The sequence below is a fragment of the Eubalaena glacialis genome, chromosome 16 (assembly GCF_028564815.1).
Source record: "Eubalaena glacialis isolate mEubGla1 chromosome 16, mEubGla1.1.hap2.+ XY, whole genome shotgun sequence".
In the NCBI taxonomy this organism is placed as follows: domain Eukaryota; kingdom Metazoa; phylum Chordata; class Mammalia; order Artiodactyla; family Balaenidae; genus Eubalaena; species Eubalaena glacialis.
The window spans coordinates 5831073-5855781 of record NC_083731.1 but is presented as its reverse complement, the minus strand read 5'-3'; positions in this window follow the sequence as shown (position 1 = coordinate 5855781).

The following is a 24709-nucleotide window of genomic DNA, read 5'->3' as shown; positions in this document are numbered from 1 at the left end:
GCAATCCACAAATGTCAGCACGGGTTTCTTGGGTTTGACTCATGTCATTAGCAAGGTCTTGAACTAGCATGTGGTTTCAAGCGTGGACTCTAGGCAAGAATGAGGAACACGCAGATCCAAGGGTCTCCACTGACCCGGCAGGTGAAGTCCTTGAAGACAAGCAGCTTCTTCACTAATGCAACCAAAGAAAGGCCCAGAGAGGCAGGAAGCACTGAGGCATGGAAGGAAGGACGCTCCCAGCTCTGAGCACACTTCCAGTTACAGAGGGACAATCACCAATTGGTACCCTTTCTTTGAGAGGGTCTGTTCCCTTCTTCTGGGATAATACTTAATAAACCAATATACTTAAGGTTCATTCACCATGTTTCTTGTTGCTGGCCTGACATTCCTACATGGTCGTGCACATCCCTTCCAAAATGGAGGGGAAAGCTTGGGATCGTGTTCTTCATGAGCAGGCCACAGCTTTTCCACAAGCCGGAAGTTCAGATCTCTGCACAATTGAGAAAACTTCTATCACCCTGGGATTCCCCAGTTTAACATTAAGTAAGGATGGACCCCGTAACCAATACTTACTGTAGAGTCGAGACCTTGAAGAATTTCTGAATTTCCTTGTTTCTCAGCTGTAGATTTAATATTTGGTAACTCAAAAGCTCTTGGAAAAGTCTGAAATGGACTTTTTTTTTCCTCATAGTTTCTCTAAACCAAGAGAGTTGTGGAGTAGTTCATCTCTAAATTATGACCAGCTGTTCAAAGAGAAGGCACACAGAGCTACAATACTTTAACTAGGTCCATACGTTTCCTGTTTCCCCCAACTAGTATCTTAAGGACTTTCTCTCAAAGATCTCCTGAAATCCATAATATGCGAATTCATCCCATTAAAAATATCCTGTGCCTTCAGGCAAGACAGTACCTAAACCATTATTAAAGACCTCCAGTGAAGACTTTGCCATCTCCTTCAAGAACTGGTTTCAGTATTTAATAAACCTTACCATCCGCCAGCTCTTAAATCTAACTTAAATCCTGCTTGCTGGTGTTTAAGTTGGGGAATATCCTTCCATGGAGGGATCTGAAAGTTGGGAAATTACTCATCAGCATAGGTATTACTGCCAGAGACTAACTACACATGGAAATAACTGAAGCCTGATGCTTTTGAAAATAGAATCCCGTTATTCACACTTTCTGCAGCCAAAGACAGAGCCACAAGATATTATGGTAACCTATTTGGGGAACAAATCTGGTTCTTGGATTCAGCCATAAGCCTGAGCTCCCATCTCCATACTAACCTCAGTCCAGCCAACGTGATGCAGAGAAGCCATTTCTACATTATAATACAGAACTCTAGGTTCATTACTGTCTTTGATCCCCTCAGTGTGGTAATGACATGTTTACACATCTTTTCAGAGCTCAACAGAATACTAGTAGGGATGGTTATTTACCACAAAGTTGCCGGAATTTCTCCTGAGGAGCCTTTAGAATCAGAGTTCGGCTCATCACTTTGCTTTCCCTTCATCTAAATGACCCTGTGCAAAGAATATCCTTCTGTTTGCTTTTAAGTCCCCGGTGCAGACCAGGCTAATACCATCCAATGGTTGTTTTGCATGGTGAGAAAATCCTTACCTGGTGTTCCCCACGAAATTCTGAAAGATCTTGTGTCTGTAAACTGACGATGCAGTGTGAACAATTATAAGGGTGAAAAATAACACTTGCAAAGTTTGGTTCTACAGCCGTAATCACATAGGGCATTTTTATATACAGATCTTCCTCCACTTACGATGGGGTTCTATCCCGCTAAACCCATTGTTAGTTGAAAATACCATTAAGTCAAAAATGCATTGAAGACATCTAAACTAATGAACATCATAGCTGAACCCAGCCTACCATAGACGTGCTCAGAACACTTACATTAGCCTACAGTTGGGCAAAATCATCTAACCCAAAGCCTATTTTATAATAAAGTGTTGAATATCTCATGTAATTTATTGAACTCTGTACTGAAAGTAAAAAACAGCATGGTTGTCTAGGTCCAGAATGGTTGTAAGTGTATCATTTTGTTTGCCCTTGTGATCGTATGCCTTGCTTCTTCTGCCGAGAATCACAAGAGAGTATTAAACTGCATATCTTTAGCCCAGGGGAAGAGCAAAATTCAAAATTTGAAGTACTGTTTCTACTGAATGCGTATGGCTTTCGCACCATAGCAAAGTTGAAAAATCCTAAGTCGAACCATCGTAAGTCAGGGACCATCTATAAATCCTTTTAAAAGAGAGCCTTTACATATTTCCATGCAACACTGCAAAGAAGGAAATTTAACAAATCCCTTCAGTAGGTGCTAAATACCATCAACATGTGAATCATCTTTAAATCATTTCCTTAACAATAGCTACATTATTAATGGTACAAATTACTTGGCTAAGAGAGACAAGGAGAGTGCCAGCATACTGATAAACTCTCAAACTCAAATGAAGTCAGCGTGGCTGTCACTTCATATACGCTTAGCCGGGGAATGGTGGAGGGACCTCGGAAATGCTTCCAATTTTTTCCTGTGAAAATTTCCAGGACTGCTTACTAAGCAGACTTTCCCAAACTGGAGGGTGCTACGTGCCTCTGGAGGAACATGGTCTTATTAAAATGGTCTTTTCCCTGCCCCTCACCATTGCTCATCATCATTGCTGTGATAGACAGAATGATGCTTCCCCAAAGATGTCCTCATCCATAGAACCTGGGGATATGGTACCTTCTATGGCGAAAGGAACTTTGCAAATGTAATTAAGTTAAGGATCTCGAGATGGGGAAGTAATCCTGCATTACCCAGGTGGGCCCAACGTCAACACAAAGTCCTTCTAGGAGAGAGGCAGGAGATCAAAGTCAGAGGAGGTGTGACAACAGAAGCAGAGGTCAGACTGATGAGAAGGAGCCATGAGCCAAGGGATGTGGGCAGCCTGTGAAGCTCGAAAAAGCAAGAAAACAATTTCTCTCTTTGAGCCTTCAGAAGGAATACAACCCTGCAGACACCTTGATTTTAGCTCACTGAGACTTCTTACTCTAGAACTGTAAGACAGTAAAGTTGTAATTTTTTTTTAGAATTTCTTGTTTCGTTTTATTTTGTTTTAGGTGGGTGGGCTTTCTGGATGCTTTTTTTTTTTTTACTGTAGTATAGTTGCTTTACAATGTTGTGTTAGCACATATATGTGGAATCTAGAAAAATGGTACAGATGAACCTATTTGCAAAACAGAAACAGAGACACAGATGTAGAGAACAAATGTATGGACACCAAGGCGGGAAAGGGGGGTTGGGATGAATTGGGAGACTGGGGTTGACATATATACACCACTATGTATAAAATAGATAACTAATGAGAACCTACTGTATAGCACAGGGAACTCTACACAGTGCTCTGTGGTGACCTAAATGGGAAGGAAATCCAAAAAAGAGGGGATATATATATACATATAGCTGAATTACTTTGCTCTACAGCAGAAACTAACACAACATTGTAAAGCAACTATTCCCCAATTTAAAAAAAAAGTAAAGTTGTATTTTTGTAGCCACTAAGTTTGTGGCAATTTGTTACAGCAGCAACAGGAAACTCATACAATTGGCATGATGCACTGTTCACAGAATCAAACCATAAAACAGAGATTTATACAGACAGAGACTGAAATACTTCCTTTTTTAGAGAATTAAAGGTTATCACATGATCTAGCTTTTCTTTTCATGTTTTAACTATCATTCTCTATTTAGCCAACTAGGTGTTCTGAGCTCTTAAGTCTACCAGCATTATCTAAGATGACAATTTTCCCATCTTCCTGCACTTCCATAAACAGGAGGCACTAAAATGGGATTTTATTCAACGGCATTTAATCAGACTTTCTAAGGAAACCATTAAGTTAAAACCTTCCACTTATCCAATAACTTAAAACTAACTTAGAAAAGAGACCTCCCTCCCCCAAATGAAAGGAACAATAGAGCATAGTTTAGAGCAGATGTTGGCTAACTACAGATCATGGCCCAAATGCACTGTTTTTGTAAACGAAGTTTTATTAGAACACTGCCACACCATTTGTTTATATATGTGACTGCTTTCATACTATAGGCACAGTGAGTACTTTTGACAGAGATAGTATAGTACACAGCACCTATATAATATTCTCAATTTTGTCCCACAGCCTACAAAGCCTGAAATATTTACAACTTGGCCCTTTACAGAAAACACTGGCTGACCCCTGGATTAGAGGAATCACTTTGGAGTCAGACAGACACTTAAATTCTAATTGTACCTCAGCCCCTTATGAGCTATGTCTTTCAGAGCAAAGTATTTAATCTTAGTGGATCTCACTTTTCCTTATTTGTAAAATGGAGATTTCAGCACTTACATGAGAGGAGACTGACTTTTTCCAATCCTTAAATTTGGGCAAGACTTTGTGTTCTTTCTAAATCAGAAAAATTAATTCTTCAGGTTGATTGAACTTTGACCATACCTCTTTCCAATGCTTTATTGAAATTTTATCATTTTTCTGGGCACACCCTTGGCTATCACCAGTGAGCAAGGTTAATTGGGTTTGGAGTCAAAACATCCTGGTCTGAATTCCAGCTCTGTAACTTCCTACTATGGTCATTTTAGGCAAGTGTGTACATATCCCTAACTTTCCATTTTTTCATCGGCAAAAAGGAGCTAAAAAATACTTAAATCATGAAATTGCTGTAAATATTAAATGAGATAACTTACATGGAAACAAAAAGCATTATGTTGCATGTTTATTATTGAAATAATTATATGATAGAAATTAATGAGGCAAAAAATGCAAACATACTCTGTAAACACTAAAGGCAATACAAACATTAGCCATTTGTATGCAGCAATATATGGAATAAAATTGATCACATTTTAATGTGACTCAAAAAGTCATATTAAACGTCATCTAACTGTCATAGTTCATGGCAGTAATTCTTATATTAGACAAAAACTGGAAAGAATCCAAATGTTCATCAACTGGTAAATGGGTAGATAATTGTGGTATGGTCGTTCTATGGAATACACCTGAACAATATAAAGAATGTGTTACTAATACATACAATAACATGGATAAATCTCATAAAGATCATGCTTGAGTGAATGAAATTAAACACAAAGGGTTATGTGATAATTAATTTTGCGTGTCAACTTGAGTAGGCTATGGTGCCTAGTTGTTTGGTCAAACACCAGTCCAGATATTGCCATGAATGTATTTTTTAGACGTGATTAACACTTAAATCAGTAATCTTTAAATAAATCATATTACCCTCCATAATATGTGTGGGTCTCATCCAATCATTTGACTACCTTAAGGGAAAAGACTGAGGTCTCCTGAAAAAGGAAAGAGTTCTGCCTCCAGATTACCTTTGGACTCAAGAATGCAACATCAAATCTTCAACTTTTGCCAAAACTTCCAGCCTGCTGTCCTGCCTTGCAAATTTCAGACTTGCCCATCCCCATAATCAAATGAGTCAATTCCTCAAAATAAATCTCTCAGATAGATAGATAGATAGATGGATAGAAAGGTAGATAGATAGATAGGTTGATAGATAGATAAATTGATAGATAGATATAGATAGATAGATAGATAGATAGATAGATAGATAGATAGATAGATAATAGATAGATAGGAAAAGGAATTCTATTGCTCCTGTTTCTCTGGAGAACCCTAATACAGGCTGCATATCCTAAAATTCCATTTATATGAAATTACAGAAAAATTAAAACAATAGCAACGGAAAGCATATCAGTGCATATCAGTGATTCCCTGGAGCTAGAAACATGAGAAACTCTTTAGGATAATGGAAATGTTCTATATATTTGTAGTGGTAGTGGTTACATGATTGTATCAATTACCAAAATTTATCAAACTGTATACATGTTCCTAAAATGGGTGAATTTTATTGTATTTAAAATACAGCTCAGTACAGCTGGGAGGAAAAAGTCAGACTACAAACCTTGTAATAGGCCATAATTTGACTCTCTTGTACATCATGAGTAATTAATTAAAAATTATTTTGTGTATAACTTCATCTTTTCATGAATATAGAAAGACTGGGGTTCACTGAATGTGGATTTCTGCCTAATACATTGAGATGTTCAAGGTGAACAAACACAGACTAAATATCTGTCAGGCAGGAGCATGGGTAATTCACATATTCATTATTATGAACAAGTTAATTAAAGTCATAATATTAATAAATTACATCCACTAAAGCCATTATTTTATTCACTTCTGATTTATATACAGTCTCTCTCTTGAGTAAATGGGAATTTTTACGTGACAGTAAAAGCTTAATAACTAATATATCAATCCACAGTAAACATCATCCAAAGGCAACTGTGATAAAATTAAGTCCCTACACTATCAGGGAAGGACAACAATATCAAAAATAAAAATGTTTACAACTTCAAATGTAGCCACAGCATTATCAGCTCTGATGTGGCTCGTTTGATCTCTGGCTCTGAAAGCATTTTACAGCAGTTCATGAGTTATCATCAAGAAATCATACACTCAGGACAAAGCATTTGACAAATGTATCAGAGCAGCAAATAAACAGCTAAAAGCCTTTGCTCCAAAGTTTCACCTCTGCTCTTGCCACTGCCCTTCTGTCTCAACAATTCCACAATAAACAAACTGGTCTACCCTTGGTTTGCTACAAATTTCCTAGATATGAGTCAACTAACAGAATCTCTAAGTGCAACCATGAAGAATGACCACCCTATGAATCCAGACACCCCAGGTCCTTCTGCTACCAAGACAGCTGAGCTCATAGTTTATTGTCGCTACTGAGGTTTATTCAGAACATAAGAAAATATCAGAAATGGAGAATTCTATGTCTAAAAAATGCCTAGTCATGTAGTTTATGGTGTAAAGTCTGTCTTGTCACTAGTAACATGGAAAGATGGTGAAAACCTGGGTTTTAGAGACACACCTGGATTTTAACGACAATCTGACGCTTTGGAGCTGTTGAGTCTTAGACAAACTATTGATTTCTCTGAAATTTAGATTCTTAATTTGTAAAATAAGAATTATACCAACCATGCATAACTGTTTAAAGCTTCAAATAATGTTTGTAAAGTCTCCACTTCTAATACCCAACCATTGTAAGATCGCAATAAAAATGAGGGATATGACTGTCATTATTCCTAAAAAGCTAAATTTGGGGGGGCTGGTATTTGATTTCTGAGACAATTGCCACCTCTCCTAAAACTGTGGTCCTGGACATTACAGATTCTAATGGGTTCCAGTTAAAGTCATTTGAATATTAAGCCAACCTTATGTGGACATATGCCAAGTATTGTCTCCCCTCCCAAAGGGGATCAAGATGCATCTCCTGAAATGCAGGGCTTTCTTTAGGACATAGGACCAAGCATTGCATGTGCCTCTCAGCACTGGTCCCCCAACACTCCAGTTTAACCTTTCATTTTCAAAGACTCTAAATCAGTAGACACCAACTAAGCTTGTAATGGAACTTACTCCTAAAACAAAAAGTACTGGAAAGGGTTGGCAGGTATCAGTAGGTGCTGATTGATTTTTAGGAGACATATTACAAAGTGAGGGTGCAAATTTGCTATCTCTGCTTGTGACCAATAACAATTTCAGTTCCTTAAAATACAGTTAGACACTACTTTGATTGTTCAGGGTTTCTGTGCACCTCTCTTTTCCTGCAATTCTTTTTCTCTGTCGAATATGTCATGAGTCACCAATCGGTAACAGTTATGTCTTTATTTTTCACACTGAAGCCCACTTTTCGGAACTACCACCGTACCATTAGCACCCCTGGAATCTCCATCGTCAACGCTGATGACTGACCTGGCAACATCCACCAATTAGGTGCAAAAGAAAATCATAAAGGCTTCTTTATAAAGATATTAAGCTATTTTATGAAGGTTCTTGTACCTAAAATTATGGTTAATAGTGCACAAATATGACACATACTAGCACATATAAGTGTACGATAAGATCTTGCAGGGTGAATGTATTATCTTTCTTTGGGTTCCGAGCACTAGCAAAACATCTGGCACAAAGGAAGTGCTTAATTAATACCTGAAGAGAGACTGAACAAATCCTGTGAAAAAGAATGAAATATAATGCTAAGTGAAGTAAATCAGACAGAGAAAGACAAATATCATATGATATCACTTATACGTGGAATCTAAAAAAATGATACAAATGAACTTATTTACAAAACAGAAATAGACTCACAGACTTAGAAAACAAACTCATGATTACCATAGGGGAAACAGGGGCGGGGGGGATAAATTAGGAGGTTGGGATTAACAGAAACACACTACTAATATATGTAAGATAGATAAACAACAAGGACCTACTGTATAGCACAGGGAACTATATTCAATATCTTGTAATAACGTATAATGGAAAAGAACCTGAAAAAGGATATATTTATATATATATGTATATGTATAACTGAATCACTCGGATGTGCACCTGAAACATGTGGACCAACTACATTTCAATTAAAAAATGTAAAAAAATATAATGACTAAGCCGCATCTCACACAATATACTGAAGAATGACAGAGACAAAATAACATCTTTTTTTCCTGTCAAAGAGAACATTTTTGAGAAGGTGAAGTGGAGGAACTCATGAGAACGTTGAGTACTGAGAAGTTTGGTTCCTCTCTCCGGCTAGTACAATTTCTCTGAAGAACCCCCATGGGTCGGTTAGAAGCACTAAAGCCGGTCTGTATCTGGGGTCACTAAATTAAGGAGCTTTGAGTACAGAGAACCAAAAAATAACATTTGACAAAAGAGCTGGGAAGGTATGCTAATAGCCGCTCTCTTTGGGACCATGAAAAACAATTGATTCAACCTTTGAAATGACTGATATTCATGACTTCTTTGCAAGAAAATTATTCAGGGAAGTCTTCTAGAAATTATTTGTGCAGTGAAATTCATATGCGCTGAAGTAATATGAAATTTAGACACAATCTTCTGATTTGCAGCAGCCAAATCACACCTTGTTAGAAAGTTTTTGTATTCCCCCAATATTTAGGACTTGGGTTTTTTTTGAGTGAGTTGGATATAATTAGATGTGTCTATATACTGCTGTTTTAATTCACCACACATGCATTTGCTACGATGCCTCAGAGTTAAGGTCACACAGACAAGACTATTTGAGGTTGCCTCAATTGGAAAGAAAAAAAAATCAATCCTATCCCACCAGGATGCTGCATTCTTTCATCCTGTGTTTTAGCCAGTTACGCCCCTGCTGCCACATGAAATGGTCCTGACAAATTCAAGATATGGATCTGAAAGCAGGTCAGATTCAAATTACTTTTTCCGGGATTTTTGGTGTTTTAATCATTTCATCTAAAGAGCTAAGCATAATCTTAAGTGCTGATGATGAACAACGTTCTCCTTATTTTTCTCTCTTAACACCCCACTTGTAATTATTGGTTTTACACATCTGTCCAACAAAAACCTGAAGGCTAGTCGCAAAAACATTTATAAACACCAAGAGGTTTGGCGTGTATGTAGAATATGAATTTGAAAATGTTTACCTATGCAAATATTTGGGCGCTAGAATTTTATTCTTGGCATAAGAACTATGTTTTTTTTTCCTAAGCATGTTGCTGCAGAAAACTGATATCCTGGAGGGACTGTTTACTTGGAAGAGGCTTTGGGGATAAGTTGTACCAGCGTTTCATGATGGTGATCAAATATTACTTCTATGTTAAAAGAAGCTGAAGGATTTTACCTTAAACTCTTACCTAACTGTCCTTTTTTTTCATTTTAATAGTAAAAACTATGATTTTAAAGGTGGACTATTATTATAACAGAGGGTGCATTTCTTTCTCAATTTCACTGACATCAGTGAAAGCAAAATGGAATGAAATTGCATACTCACTTGGGTCATTAAAAAAGTAAACTATCTAATTTCAGTGTTTACTCAATAAACGAATTGAATAATATTCACACCCTCATTTTTGAAGGAGTCGTTTGAATTTTTACTTTAGTGAAATAGAGCCAAAGCCTCAAGCCGTGGTGGCCACAGGTACACCCCAAGGTTGCCACGAAAATGCAGGTGATAATAAGTGTGCAGTTACGTGGGTCTCCCAGGTTCTGTCCTGAGATTTCCAGCTCTGAGTTTCTCTGTCTTGACTGATCACTAAACGACCGGGGTATTTATGTTTTATTCTCAGACATCAATTTCATGCTCCCTTTGAATGTTCAAAAAAAAAATGTTTTCTGGTCGCATATTTAGTGTTTATCCACGCATATGTGAAAATAAATACTTGAGATTCCATCTGTGAGCTACCTTTTGCGTTGGTTTCTGCTCTAGTGGGGAACCTGCTCAACCAGTTTTACCAAATTCTTAGAAGAATGTTTTGTTACACAAAGGAAGTATTGTTCGACAGGACAAGATAGGTAATTATGAGATAATGGATAAGTTTGTCTTTCATTTGTGAAATTACATAAAATAGAAATAAAATGGGTGATTACTGATTACAGAAGTTCTCTTACTTACCAGGGAACTTGTAAGAAAAACAAAGGAAGTGCACTTACCAAAAAGGGCATTCAGAAAAGGCTCGGTTTGTAACCCAAGCTAATGAAAACAAGGAAATAAAGAGTTAAAGACTGACTTCCAACACCAGCTCACACCGGGTGTCTTCTGAACGGCTTCCCTCAGATGTCCCTCTGAGTCTATGGAAGGGAGGGAAACTTAAACTGGGAATTTCCTTATTAGTTTCTGTCATGACCTTAATGTACTTTGAGTGACTTTTTGGTTAGTACATTTAATTTCCTCTCTTTAACAACATAGGTATGACCTTCATAGGATAAGCTACCACAACTGAGATTCAATTATCACCAAGTGCACAGATTGCTCGAGTTGGAGTCCCAGGCGTGGTGGTTTTCCTTTGCTACCAAATCCCACTAATCACCATAAAGGGCCTTTTTGGAAGGCTCTATCTTTATAAAGTTTGTGTCTCATATTAACTATTTCTTTTATGATGTTAATAAAATTTTATATTTAAATGCTTTTTAACTTCATGGATTATTGTTTCAAAAACAAGACTGAGAAAGCTACCTTCTGTAGTTACATACACACACTACTGTATATAAGATAGATAACCAACAAGGACCTACTGCATAACACAGGGAACTCTACTCGATATTCTGTGATAACCTATATGAGAAAAGAATCTAAAGAAGAATGAATGCATGTGTACGTATAACTGAATCACTTTGCTGTACACTTGAAACTAACACAACATTGGCACTCAACTATACTCCAATAAAAATTTTAAAACAACTATACAATTGATAACACAAGGCCACATATTAGAAGCATGATATTTTGCAGATAATGCTGACATGGTATATAAGGTCTCTGAACCCGTCAGAGACATGCTGTAGAAAATATCAATGAACTAATGTGAATAGTAATTAGAATTCATTATTTGATGCTAGCAAACAAAACAGAATGTCATCACTTACGTAACTGACAGAACGTTTGCATATAACTAATAATACACATGACTTTTTTTAAAGATGATTTTTTTTTAATTAATGTTTTTTAAATTGTTGCTCTGTCATTAATAACTGTCATTTTTGGAACAAATAAAAGATAAATGAAGAGAAAATTATTAGCAGAAAACAGCACAAAGAATATTTAAAATCTTGACCTTTCATTTCCTCCCACCCAGTGAAACTCATATGTTAAGGTGAAACTATATCTTCTTCCACATTTCCTATCCGTCAAAGATACTGATAGTTATATATCATCTTTTCCTCATAAACATGAACACTTCCCTGAATGACAGCAAAGTCAAGCCTTACAAATATCATTTAAAAGCAAGAGGAAGGCTGTCTCTAGAAGAAATGTGACATAGATGATCTTCTGTTCTAGAAATTTTACTGCCCTAATTATTCATAACCACAGTTTTACATTTGATTTTTGTTATTTTAAAGACAAAACTGGAGGAGACCACAGTGGTGGGAATAATATTTTAAATGCTCTGCAGCTGTATTCATGAATTGCACGCTCTTTGAAGTATAGAATTAATAGCTAAACTGTATACCTCAAAAAGGGCCCCAAAAGGTGACCAGAGCATGCTAATGCTGCAATTTTAAAGCATGACCATTTCCAGAGGTGTGCACACGTGGGTGCTGGTAGCGTTTCCATCTGGGGCTTATTCCCCCTGCCAGCTATACATAGTCTTTGAAGTCTAAAGAATCCTTGAGGGAAGATGGAGAGACATTTTTCCAGAATAATGGGCCAGGGATATTCTCGGCAAATCGCTCTAGAAACAAACAAACAAACAAACAAAGATTGTGAATCACAACTACACTGTAACTTAAGTGCAGCATTTTTCCCGTGAAAACTCTAAAAGACCCTATATATGTCTATATAGGTCCTCCCAACACAAGTAAATTAGTTTTCATGACTAAGATAATGGTTTCTAAAGGATTTCTTTTTTTCAAGTTAATTTTTATTGGAGTATAGTTGCTTTACAATGTTGTGTTATTTTCTACTGTACAACAAAGTGAATCAACTATACGTATACATATATCCCCTCTTTTTTGGATTTCCTTCCTTGAAAGGGTAGAGGGGGAAAAAAGTAAGTGCTATAGGTTGAGAATAGCTTTAGTGGAGACATAAACAATGAGATACATTTCATGACAATGACAGCATTAATTACCAAGTGAAGTCTCACGATCTCTACCCACCAGGCCACCCCACACAGACACAAATTACTGAGAGAGTAGCTCCAAAACACACAAGTCTGGGCTAGTTACTCTTCTGTTTAAAGCTCTCCGTGAGCTTTCCAGCACCTGCAGAAGAGACCCAGACCTTCAGCCTGGTGTACAACATCTATGCAACCGCATTTCCTGACATTTCCTGGCCCCTTCCACACACCCATGCCACACACACACACACAGAGACACAACTTACACTCAAATCAAGCTGAATAGCTTGCAGATAGAGCTTTGCAGATGCTGTTTCTTTGAAAGCAGGGATCAGCAAATTTTTGTTTTGTTTTGTTCTTCTCTAAAGGGGCAAATAGTGAATATTTTTGGCTTTTGAACTATATGGTTTCTGTCTTTAACTACCCTGCCATTGAACACAAATGAATGGGCATGGCTGTGTTCCAATAAAACTTTATTTGCGGCTACTGAATTTGAATTTCATATAATTTCCATAGGTCATGAAATATCATTTTTCTTTTTTTGCTGCACCACTGAAATATAGAAAAACCATTTTTAGCTCCCAGGCCACGTGAAAACAGGTAATGGGCCAGATCTGTCTCACGGGCCATAGTTCCCCAAGCCCTGCTCTACCTGTATTGCCTTTCCTTACTTCTGTGCCAAACGTGCTTTTTAAGACAGTTCTGGAACATTCCTAGGCACAAGCACAGCGCTGCCGTGGTCACGTTAGAGCGTCTCTCTAACACCGCTTGTTTCAACGTCCGAAATGATAGCACAGCGCTGCCGTGGTCACGTTAGAGCGTCTCTCTAACACCGCTTGTTTCAACGTCCGAAATGATTTTTGCTCTCTCTCCCCGAAGCCAGGCTCTGAGCTCTCTACAAGCAGGAAACACTTCAGCAACTCTGTATCCCTCCAAGCCCTCTACATGTGCCAAATGCACCATCACACAAAGTGAGGGCGCTCTGATTGTTAGATTCCTTCTTTCTCTTCTACAAAATATTTCTGCTGAGTCATCCCTCCGTGAATAAAAGGTATTAGGTAGAGCGGAACTGGGAGACACTCTGACTGGGAAACCCGAGCCTGTCAGTGTGGAATCCCAGGTTCTCAGTGGATGGTAATGGGTAGTAAAGGATTAGGGTGTGGCTGGCGGTCATCCATCCCACAAACATTCCAAGGCTGCTGGGCGTTAGGACTCTAGCTGGAACAGAACAAAGATACTCCTTACCCTGAGGAATTTATATATTGGTCAGAAAGAAAGACTTCAAAAGCTAGTCTGCTGAGAAAGTAAAGAGGTGCAGGAGCGCTGAACAGAGGAAGCCAGTGCTGGGGGAGGGGAGAGGTTTGGGAAGCATCTCTGAGATGCGACATGCACACCAAGACCTGCAGGAGAAGTCAGAGCTGGCCAGGTGAAAAGAGAGGGAAGGGTGAGTAAGTAGAAGGAACAGCCTGTACGAAGGCTCAAAGGTAGGAGAACCAGAGAGAGAGTTTCTCAACCATCCCACTCCATTAACCTTTGCATTAGGCTTTACAAGGGAGCCTCAGGGAACTAGCTGCTGCCTGGCCCGAGTCGGGCTCCATCACCTGCAAACTGACAGCAGCGAGTTAAATACGTCCAGGTCCTCCCTGAATATGTTTGTTCTAGATGTTTCCTCTGTTCTTTCATGGGTTTTAGCCCTCTTTGTCTAATGAGAAGTTCTGTGGGTTTTGCTCTTGTGATTTTTTTCATTTGGGTTTCCCTTCTCCTTCCTTTAGATTTTAAGGGAATAGACATTATTTTTATAGCATTTCTTTAACTCCATATGCTTTGATGATGTCATTCATTCAAGAAATATTTATTCAGCATCTCTATGTGTCATGCACTGTTCTAGGTGCCTGGGATACATCAGAATTAAAAAGGCAAAGATCTTGCACTGGTGAATCTTGCCCCGGGGGGTGGAGAGGCAAGAAGAGGAATGGATGAGTAAATTAGATATTAGGCAACTGTGAGGGAAAAAAAGATGTAGGGTAGGTCATGGAGGCTGTGGGATTGAGGATGCATTTTAAAGAGGGATTTCAGGGTAGACTTCTTTGTGAAGGAGATTCTGAGCAAAGGTGATGGAGGGGAGGGGATTAACCATGGGGATATTTTCAGGAAGAGAGAACAACCAATGCAAAAGGCATCGGGCAGGAGACGGTCCCATTCCAGGAGCCACAGGAAGGACCTGGTGACAAAGTCCTGAGGGGGATTTTGCAGGAGGTAAGCTCTGAGACGTAACCTGGGCAGCTGTGGGGTCTGATCCTGGAGTGTCTCGTAGGACCCCACGACCATGTGGCTTTTATTCCTGACTCAGGGTGGAGCAATGCAAGGGTGTGAACAGAGGTATGACATCACTCAACCTGTGTTTTAAAGGGATGCTTTTGGCCATGGGGTTGAGACTAGAGGGTTGGGAGCAAAGATGGAAGCAGGGAGGCTGGTGGGGACCCCATTGTCATGATGGGGGTGGGACCAGGAGGGGCAGAGAAGCCGTGGGCTCTGGGAGCCATTGCAATCAAGTCAACAGTCTTTCCTCACTGTCTGAGCATGGAGTCCAGGAAAACAAGAGAGACAAAGGGGACTCCAAATGTTTGGCGGGAGCATCTGGAAGGTTGAAGTGGTGGTTGGTTGATCATGACGTGGGCTTCAGCAAAGGAGCACATTCGGGAAGCTGATCGGAAGTAGGATTTGCTGAGAATGAAATTTCTCTTAGACTTTTAAATGAAGTTATCACAGGCAATTGAATCTATAGGTCTGTAATTCTGAAGAGAGTTCTGAGCTAGGGATATGAATTTGGGTATCTTTGGTAAATAGACGGCCAGCAGGACAGGAGACGGGGCGAGGACACCAAGAAGATGGATGGGGACGGAGAAAAGAAGAGGCCCAGGGGCTGAGTCCCGAGGGCCCTGACACTAACATGATTTATTGCCATCATTGCTGAACTAATTGATCACTGGCTGACTTGGGTAAAAAAATAATACAATTGTCTGAGTAATGCATTAGAAGTGTATGTCCTAATTGCTTTCATATTACAACAAATGATATTGCATTTCATTGATAATATGGTTTGGCTCACCCTATTCTGACAAAAAAAAAAAAAAGACCAGCTTTCAGCAATGACCATGAACAAAGTGAAAATCACACACACACACACACACACACACACACACACATTTCAATAGGAAAATAGTGCAGAAAACTCTATTCGGCAACTCCAACTCTAATTTATAGTCTAGATACAAAACAGGAACCAGGAACACAGGGACAAGCATAAAAGCTGACTGATTCTGAGAGGAAACTGCAGCTAATGTGTCACCTCCCTGCTTGGTGAGGGTTTCAGGGCCCTGGGAGCAGCATTGACAGCTGTGCATCCCTAAGCTAAGACCTTCCTGAAATTGACTTGATTCTGATGAACTCCAAAAGCTGAAGAGCAGGACGAGATCAAAGTTCTCGGTCCAGCCACACCTCCCCTTCTGCACTTAGAGTCTCACTGTAGATCCTGCAGGAATCCAAACGGCCATACCACCAGCAAAAAAACAATTTTGTAAAACTATTTTTGGAGATATCTGGGGAAAATATTTTCTGTGCTCAAACAGGTCAAGTCCAATAGCGATGTGACAACACCGACACGACCCACGGCCAAAATGTGAGTGTTTCAACCCATTATCAAGAGGGTGCATAATCCCAGGGCAGCAGGGAACAGGCACCCCTTCCAAGATCAACTTCCTGCTCTTCATGAGAAAACACAGCCCCTTCCATTAATGCACAGCGCAGGATCAGAGGGGAAAAAAACTCATTGTGCTGTAGGAAGACGGGAAAGAGGGAGAGTAAAACGGGAGTGGGAGCTCTCTCTAAGCACTTAGGAAAAATTGCACAGTGTTTCAGCAGAAATCTTTGAGAGTACTCAAAGATATAAAAGCAATATGTCCTACTGAAATCCTAAACATTTTGAATGCAAGTTGCCTTACTTTTTTCCCCCCTCTTTTTTCCTTTCTTTTTTCTTTTTTCTCTTTGAACAGCCCTGCAATTTACCAGAGCTGAAGGCACTTTCTTCCTGACAAGGTAAGATGACTTTTTTTTTATAGGGCATGGAGTGCTGTTAGAATAAAACACTAGACGCTAACTTCTCAGGCTCTGTTCCTAGTTCTGACTGTGGCAATGGGGAAGCACTGTGTCTGGGAGCCTATAAATATATGCCATAAATGTGTCATTTCTACTTAGACTCTATAGGAATGCTGCTGTCTCTTGGGAGAATAATATTACCATCATTACAGTGCACATAAGCCAGTTGTGGTTTCTAAAATTTTTTAAATATATACACCATAGTTGAGAGGAACATCCCCGAATGGCAGCAATTGTGTTCACCCTGCAAACAATTGTTTAGCCAACATTTAACCAGGTTTACCACTCTTAAACTACTTGACTAATACCTTACATGATGAATTTCAACGTTCCATATTGTTATCAGTAGGAAAAAAAAATGAACACAAGTTTCTGTTTTTACATTACCAGTAGTTACCAGTTTATGAAATGAAAATGACTCATGGGTGAAAAAGAATTGAATTATTCTTCTATGCTTATTAAGTCACTTACATGAGATTTTAATTTCCTATGTGACTCTTTTCACTTTGCATTCGGGAAATGAAGAGTAACAGCAGATTTCAGTCTGCTTCCTTATTCAAATGCAATGGAATATTCTCAATAAAATTCTTCAAATCCACTGACAATTAGCATGTTTTCTTGAAAATTTATTTTTGGATAGCAACGTCACAGTCTTCTTTGCTTTTGCTGCTTTTTTTTTTTTTTTCCCACAAATACTATTTTACCGTGTACCTGAGGTCTCATAAAATAGGCACTAACAAAACCAGAACACATCAGGTTCTTTTTCAATCAGAGGACTGACAAATTAGGGCCGGAAGGATGGGAAATAGCCCCAGAAGTAGAAGAGGATTCTCCTCAGGTGTCTTAGTCATTGTCAATTGCAGGAAATTCCCCAAGGAATGTTCCTGAATGTTGAATCCAGTCTGGCTTAAAATGACTCAGGTATGTACCAACTCTCCAAGAATTCTCCTCCGTAGACTCTTCCTCAGGTGTACTGAAATCACAAGCACCATTTCCTTCTTTAATGTATGAAATTAAAATCAGCAAAATTTTAAATTAACCTAATAAATTTCCTTCCTGGTCTGGCTTGCAACATAATTTTCAAGCACAACTAAGACGTTTACTTTATTGAATTCCTTCCACATCAAGCAACGAACGGATGCTATTTTTAACACATTTCATGCTATAAATTCAGTATACGCAGCAAATGCTAAAAACAATTAGGTTTAAAAGACATAAACTGCCTTGGGTATTTCTGTTTGTAACTTTAATCCCTTTAGTGAATCCTGTTCCCGACTCTTTTCTATATTGGATTCAACACATAGCTTGAAAAATAAATGTCAGTGACTCCTTCTGTACCTGTGTGTTTTTCTTTACTTTTAATATCTTCTTATTCATTTTAGAACAAAGAGAAATTTCCAGCGCCAAAACCATGACCTTTAATTTTAAGGGATTTTTTTTTCTTACAAATCTGCTATCATTATAATCCTCAAACTCCAAAGGCAGCTAAATTATCTATCCCCTTTTCCAACCATGACAACTACTAAACTTTAACTTTGATTAAGATAAAATCAGAACCCCAGCAAAAGATTTCAAGAGGAGGCTGTGGAAGGCTGGCACTGGGTGTGCCCAGCAACTGCCCCCTGAGGTTTAAAGGGCAGGGCTGGAGTGTAGTGCAAGGTTGCTATGAGGAACAGTAAATAATGATTATAAAATGCTTGGTAAACGCTTTTAATGTGACACATAAATGTTCTATAATAAAAGAATCCTCCAGCTGGCACAAGGGGACCCTGCGTGGTGGAGGCATTGGCCTTCAGATGAGTAATAACCATGATTCACAAAAGCCTCACAGCCGCTCTGAGAGAGAGGTATCATGCCATCTTGCTCAGAGCGTTCCCTCCAAATATGGGAAAGTTCTTCTTCATTTCCTCTCCCAAAGCTTGGCTTTTGATTGAGAACAGTGGTGCAGAAACTTGCTCTCTGACGCCATCCGAGTGAATCACAGCTGTAGAAATGACTGGATTTAAGAAAGGCGATTGTCTTTCTTTGGAGTAGGATGAGAGGCATCCGCAGAATACTGTCTGTTTCTCAAACCACACACCACGCCTCCTTTCCTTGGCATCTCTTCCTCTCGTTATTTCTTGTTAATTTGATAGTCACTTGCATATTTCTTGGTTTCAACATAAACCTATTCTCCTAAATCTCATGAAATAACTCCCTTTAATGCCAGATTCCCTCTCCAAATGTAAGCAGGCACACATTCCAAAACCCACGAAGAGTGCCCTTAAGCCTTGATGCTTCATTTAAAAACCATTTCCTTTAATCAATAAAGTTAATCATTTATCCATATCAAAATGACCCTTTTTAATTTTCTGCAGCCAACTTTTAGGCTAATTTTTGCTTCATGTTCTAGATTTCCTCCCGTTGGTAAGTTATTAAAAAGACATTGTTCCTACACCTTTATAGCAATTTATATTAAAGCTAATATAATTTGTCCCATACTATACCGTACATGTTACTGATGATATTTGTCACAAAATTTAAATAAAGATCCTACCCACCCATAACCCTAGTGATGTTTATATCTCATGTTCCCTGTTGGTTTTTGTTTTTGTTTTTGTTTTTGTTTTTGGCCGCACTGCACAGCTTGCAGGATCTCAATTCCCTGACCAGGGAGTGAACCCCGGCCACGGCAGTAAAAGCCCAGAATCCTAACCACTAGACCACCAGGGAACTCCCGCATGTGCCTTGTTTTATTGCATAAAATTTTTCCATCAAACCCGTGTATCCAGTACTATACCTTTTGTTCAACCTCCCCCTCTCTTTGGGTCAGTCTGCCATTAAGATTCTCATGTAGGGACCAGAGAGGCAACCAGGGGATGGACCCGAGGAAGGGGATGGATTTGTACTTCCCTGGGAGACAGAATACTTTTATCTTCTGGGCACCGGTTCCAATACATGTACACACCACAGAGATTAACTTATTCATTAATTCAGCTAATAGCTATTGAGAATCTTCTATAATCTGGGCTCTGCTCTTGATGCAGGGGTAAAACACCACAGAAATGGGGGCTGCTGGGAGGCATATATTGTGCATAGAATCATGAGAAGACCTCATTGGCTGGAGTCCCGTAAGCATCATTTACATTTATTTCAGCATTTCTCAGGCAATTATTCAATCTTTCTAAAACTTCTTTTTCTAAAAGAAGTCTTCCTATGAGATCTTGGATGAGTCGTTAAACTTTCTGGGTTTTACTTTTTCTATCTATGTAATCAGGCAGTTGACTTGTGAGAAAGCATCCAAATATGGATACCTAGACTTTTACTCGTCAAATGCTCTTTTCATACAAAGTTAATGTGTCTATATCACTGTCTTTGGCATACAGCAGCTAAGTCATCGATAGGCCCCCAAAATGTTCAAAAATGGCAAAAGTGGCCATGTTAATAGCTTTCCAGGCCCTCTGCATTAACTCACAGCTCTGGTAGAGTTGAGTCTTATAGATTCTCATCACAGTTACATTTCCACATACGTTGAATTGTTCTTTTTTTTTTTTTTTACTTTATTTTATTGAAGTATAGTTGATTTACAATGTTGTGTTAGTTTCTGATGTACAGCAAAGTGATTCAGTTATACATATATATCTATATATTCTTTTTCATACTCTTTTCCGTTATGGTTTATTACAAGATATTGAATATAGTTCCCTGTGCTCTACGGTAGGACCTCAATGTTTATCCATCCTGTAGAGAAGAGTATGCATCTGCTAATCCCAGGTTGGACGGGGCGTTTGAGATTAGCAGATGCCGAAGTTCTCTGAACACTTACCTAGTCTCTTACCTCTTACTTGCACAATAACAAAAATGATGAACTATATTTCAATTGCTATATAAAAATTAAAAAGACTAAGACCCTTGATTTGGGGGAAGAATTTAGGGAAACAGAATCTCCGTTCAAGTTGGCAGGAGTCTCTCTGTTGCAGCCCCTTTGGACGGTAGTTTGGCAATATGGAGGACAAGGGGAAATGTGCGTGATCAATGAACACGTGCAATTTCATCTCCAGGGAAGCCCTCACATGTGCACAGGGAGACATGTCCCCACATGTTTACTCTGGTATGCTTTGGAATAGAAATGGGATAGTCCAAATCATAAATTGGGAGCCCAAACATTTGGAAGCAACCATCTGGATAAAAGGTGTTATGTGCACGCAGTGTATCACTGCATGATGGTTAAAATTAATGAACTAACTGTATGTGTGTTTCATCTCAGCAAAATGATGTTAGTAAAGAAAGCAAGGTTCAGGATGACCCATCAAATACGACAAGGAAGCAAGTGTAAAACAGTACCGTATTCTGTTTATGGCTATGGATATGTAGGTAACATTGAAAGGATTCTCATCAGACTGAAGCTGCTTGTTGTTTAGTTTCTGAAAAGGAAAGGAAGGGAATGAGGCAGTGAGGGGGGTTGGGCAAAAGGGGTGTTGGTGTTACTGAAGGATATACTGTCTCTTTTCTGCCTTTTCAAAGGCAATTAATGCATTCATTCTTTTTTCTATTTTTGCCTTTTTTTTTTCCCCAACAGCACGAACGCATACTTTTCCTGCTGTGTGATTTTTAAAGGATATAGATAGAAAAAAGACACAGGCAGCATATATTGCAAAATATTTAACAGTTTTAAGTGTGAGTGATGAGAGCATAGTTGTTATATTATTCTTTGTACTTTTCTGTATTTTAAAAATTTCTCCAAATGAGGGGGGGAATGTCAACTCTAGAAAGAAGCTACCAGTGTTCTAGTTTCTCTAAGACACACACACACACACACACACACACACACAGAGAGAGAGAGAGAGAGAGAGAGCCACCATTCATTAGCTGTGAGATTTGGAGCAGATCACTTAACCTCTCAAGACCTCAGCTGCCTTTTGGGGGTAATGATACCCACCCCCCTGAAAGCCGAGGGCAACACCAGATGGTCTCTTGAGATCTCAAGTTTTCAACACTGTGATATAAGCTTTGCTTGCCTTTCCAGGGACAGAAGTCACAAATCTCACCTAGCTTCCCCTACCTTGAGTTGCCGCTTCACCCTGCAACGTGTCACCTGCATCTGCGAGCTGGCAACGCAATCCTGGTCTGAGCTGGCTGCCGAGACCCCTCCGGAAACGTCCCCTGTGAGAGGACAAGGAGGCTGGGAACCAAGGGAAGGGGACAGAGACAGAGGGCAGGGAAAGTCAGCACCGGGTGGGGACCAGGGAGAGGGGAAAGGGGAGAACAAAAGAACCGCCTGGGACAGCAGACATGCAGACATCAGGAAGTGGAGAGGACAAGCCAGGGAAAACATAGTTTTCTAGGCTGACATGCCAGCAAGCATGTCATCTGGGTGTGAACATTGCTGTAATTTTAAAAAGCGCGACTACTCGCAACTGAGCAAAAGAAATAACCATCCAAAATGCTTAGGCAATGATTCTCACAAATGCAAACACCTGCACGCTTTCTGCATGCTTTCTTGACGCAGTTCTGTTGCCCTCTCACCCGATAAACAAACCACCCAATGCCTCTGACTCCCACTTCCTTCACCCACTTCCTTCACTTCACTCCATCATCACACTTCAACTCAGGAGGGCAAAACATGACCATCTTTACCTGTGGTGCCTAAGCCATGATTTAGTTCCAACTGAGTAAATTTGTTCCTACAGGTCTTGTGAACAGCCCTGGATATTATTTTTTTCTGCCCATTTCATAAAGTAGGGAGGGAAATATGGAAGGATCACCTTCCATTGCAGGTTATTTCTATCATCTTTTTGTACCAATATAAAATTTTTCAATTTCATTCTTTTTAAAAAAACAAAAACTTATAAGCCTCTCCCCACCCCACAGAAACAGGTGGGTCAGTTGCCATGGCAGTTAAGTCAATATTAATTTCTGATGACCTAGAAGGAACTATTAGACTAAGCAACGCATGATATGTGTATATTCAAAGAACGATTTCTTGGCCAAACTTATACCAAGCTCTCTTTGGCAGCCAGCAGTGCGTGTATAATATGTAACAGTAAGAACTAGACAGGAGTTATTTCAACGAATCCCGGGTGACTGGCCTCAAGTGACTGTTATAAGTAGGGTTTCACAACATGGGAGCTTAGCTCTGTGAATTGGCTTTTCTCCACCGATTTAAAAATCCTTTCACCAGATGAAGGTTTCAACTACACTTAGATATACCATTTTCTTATATATAATTTTTCCCTTAGTTCTCAAATTCCATCATAAAATGGGGAGAGTGATACAGACACTGTTTCTCTATTTGGAATTTAATATGTAAGATAGAGTTTTTTTTCCCTTCTGGAAAAATGTGAACCCACATTGTTCCAACAGTTGGAAAATTATTCATCTCGTGCCAAACCTATAACAGAGCAATAAAATGTGTAGCAGTTGGGTGGAGCGCCCCAGATTCCAGAAGTCTGTGAAATTCAGAGGCCCCCAAGTTTAAAAAATAACATGTCTGTTTATTTTGTCCTTAACACATTTCTAATTTGTTTTTGCAGATTGTTCTTTATTAACAAGGGAAAGCTATTTTTGTATTGTTGCCACAGACTTCAGAAACCAACAGCCTGATCAAAATAATAACTTCCTGTAATGAACAGTCTTGCTGGTTCAGAGATATTTAATTCTATAACTTTTTTTTCTGAAAATGTAAATTAAGGGCTCTTAAGCCTTGGTGACATGACAGTGGAGCTTTGGAATCTTATACTAAATCAGCCTGCCCTACTTTCATTGCTATATTGGGCAAGGTAAAGAACAATGCTTTTCTCTTTGAAACACTATAACACTTTTGAAAGCACTGACAGATTTATGTATTAGTTGTAAATGTTATTTGCTAAAGGTTTCTTTAAAAATGATAGGCTAACAAAAAACACACTCCAAAAAAACCTCTGACACACTGACAGCATAACATAACTTAATCAGTCCTAAAATAAAGTTTGAAATTTAAATTTTGCTTCTTTATTTTTCTGAAACTTCACATACACAAGGTAGGAAATAAGTTGCCAGTGAGACAAGCTATAATATGATGAATTCTTCTCCCACAAAAGAAACTATAAAATGCATTTCTTGTTGTACATATTCTGCACTAAGAATGCTACATCTTCAATAATGTACGCCAATTACCTTGTAAGATAGAATCTTATAATATCACACTATTGTAATAGCAAACTGTATTATGATAAAGTTCTAATGATATTTGTTATAAAATCTCCTCTGCACTAATTTTGTGTGTTCTTTTTCTATACACACCTCTAAGTTTCTTTGAAATTCGCTCATCAGTTTGGTCTGAGCTGGAGAGCCAGTATTATGAGACAGAGGAGAAAGACAAATTATTGTGCAGAAATGTCACTGTCAGATGATATATTAAAAGGTAAAGGGCTTCCCTGGTGGCGCAGTGGTTGAGAATCTGCCTGCCAATGCAGGGGACACAGGTTCGAGCCCTGGTCTGGGAAGATCCCACATGCCGTGGAGCAACTAGGTCCGTGAGCCACAAGGCCCGTGAGCCACAAGTACTGAGCCTGCGCGTCTGGAGCCTGTGCTCCGCAACAAGAGAGGCCGCGACAGCGAGAGGCCCGCGCACCGCGATGAAGAGTGGTCCCCAGTCGCCGCAACTAGAGAAAGCCCTCGCACAGAAACGAAGACCCAACACAGCCAAAAATAAATAAATAAAGTGTAAAATTAAGAGGTAGAAACAAAATATTAAAAAAAAAAAAGATAAGGAATTGGAAATACATAGTTTGGAGTTGATACAATAGCAACATGCAATGATGCAATGATGCTCATGAAGAAATGTCATAACCTTAGGTATGTTTAACCTGGAATTAGTGACAGGCCGAAAGTGAAACAAAGCGATGCTTGTTTTTCCTCTGGAC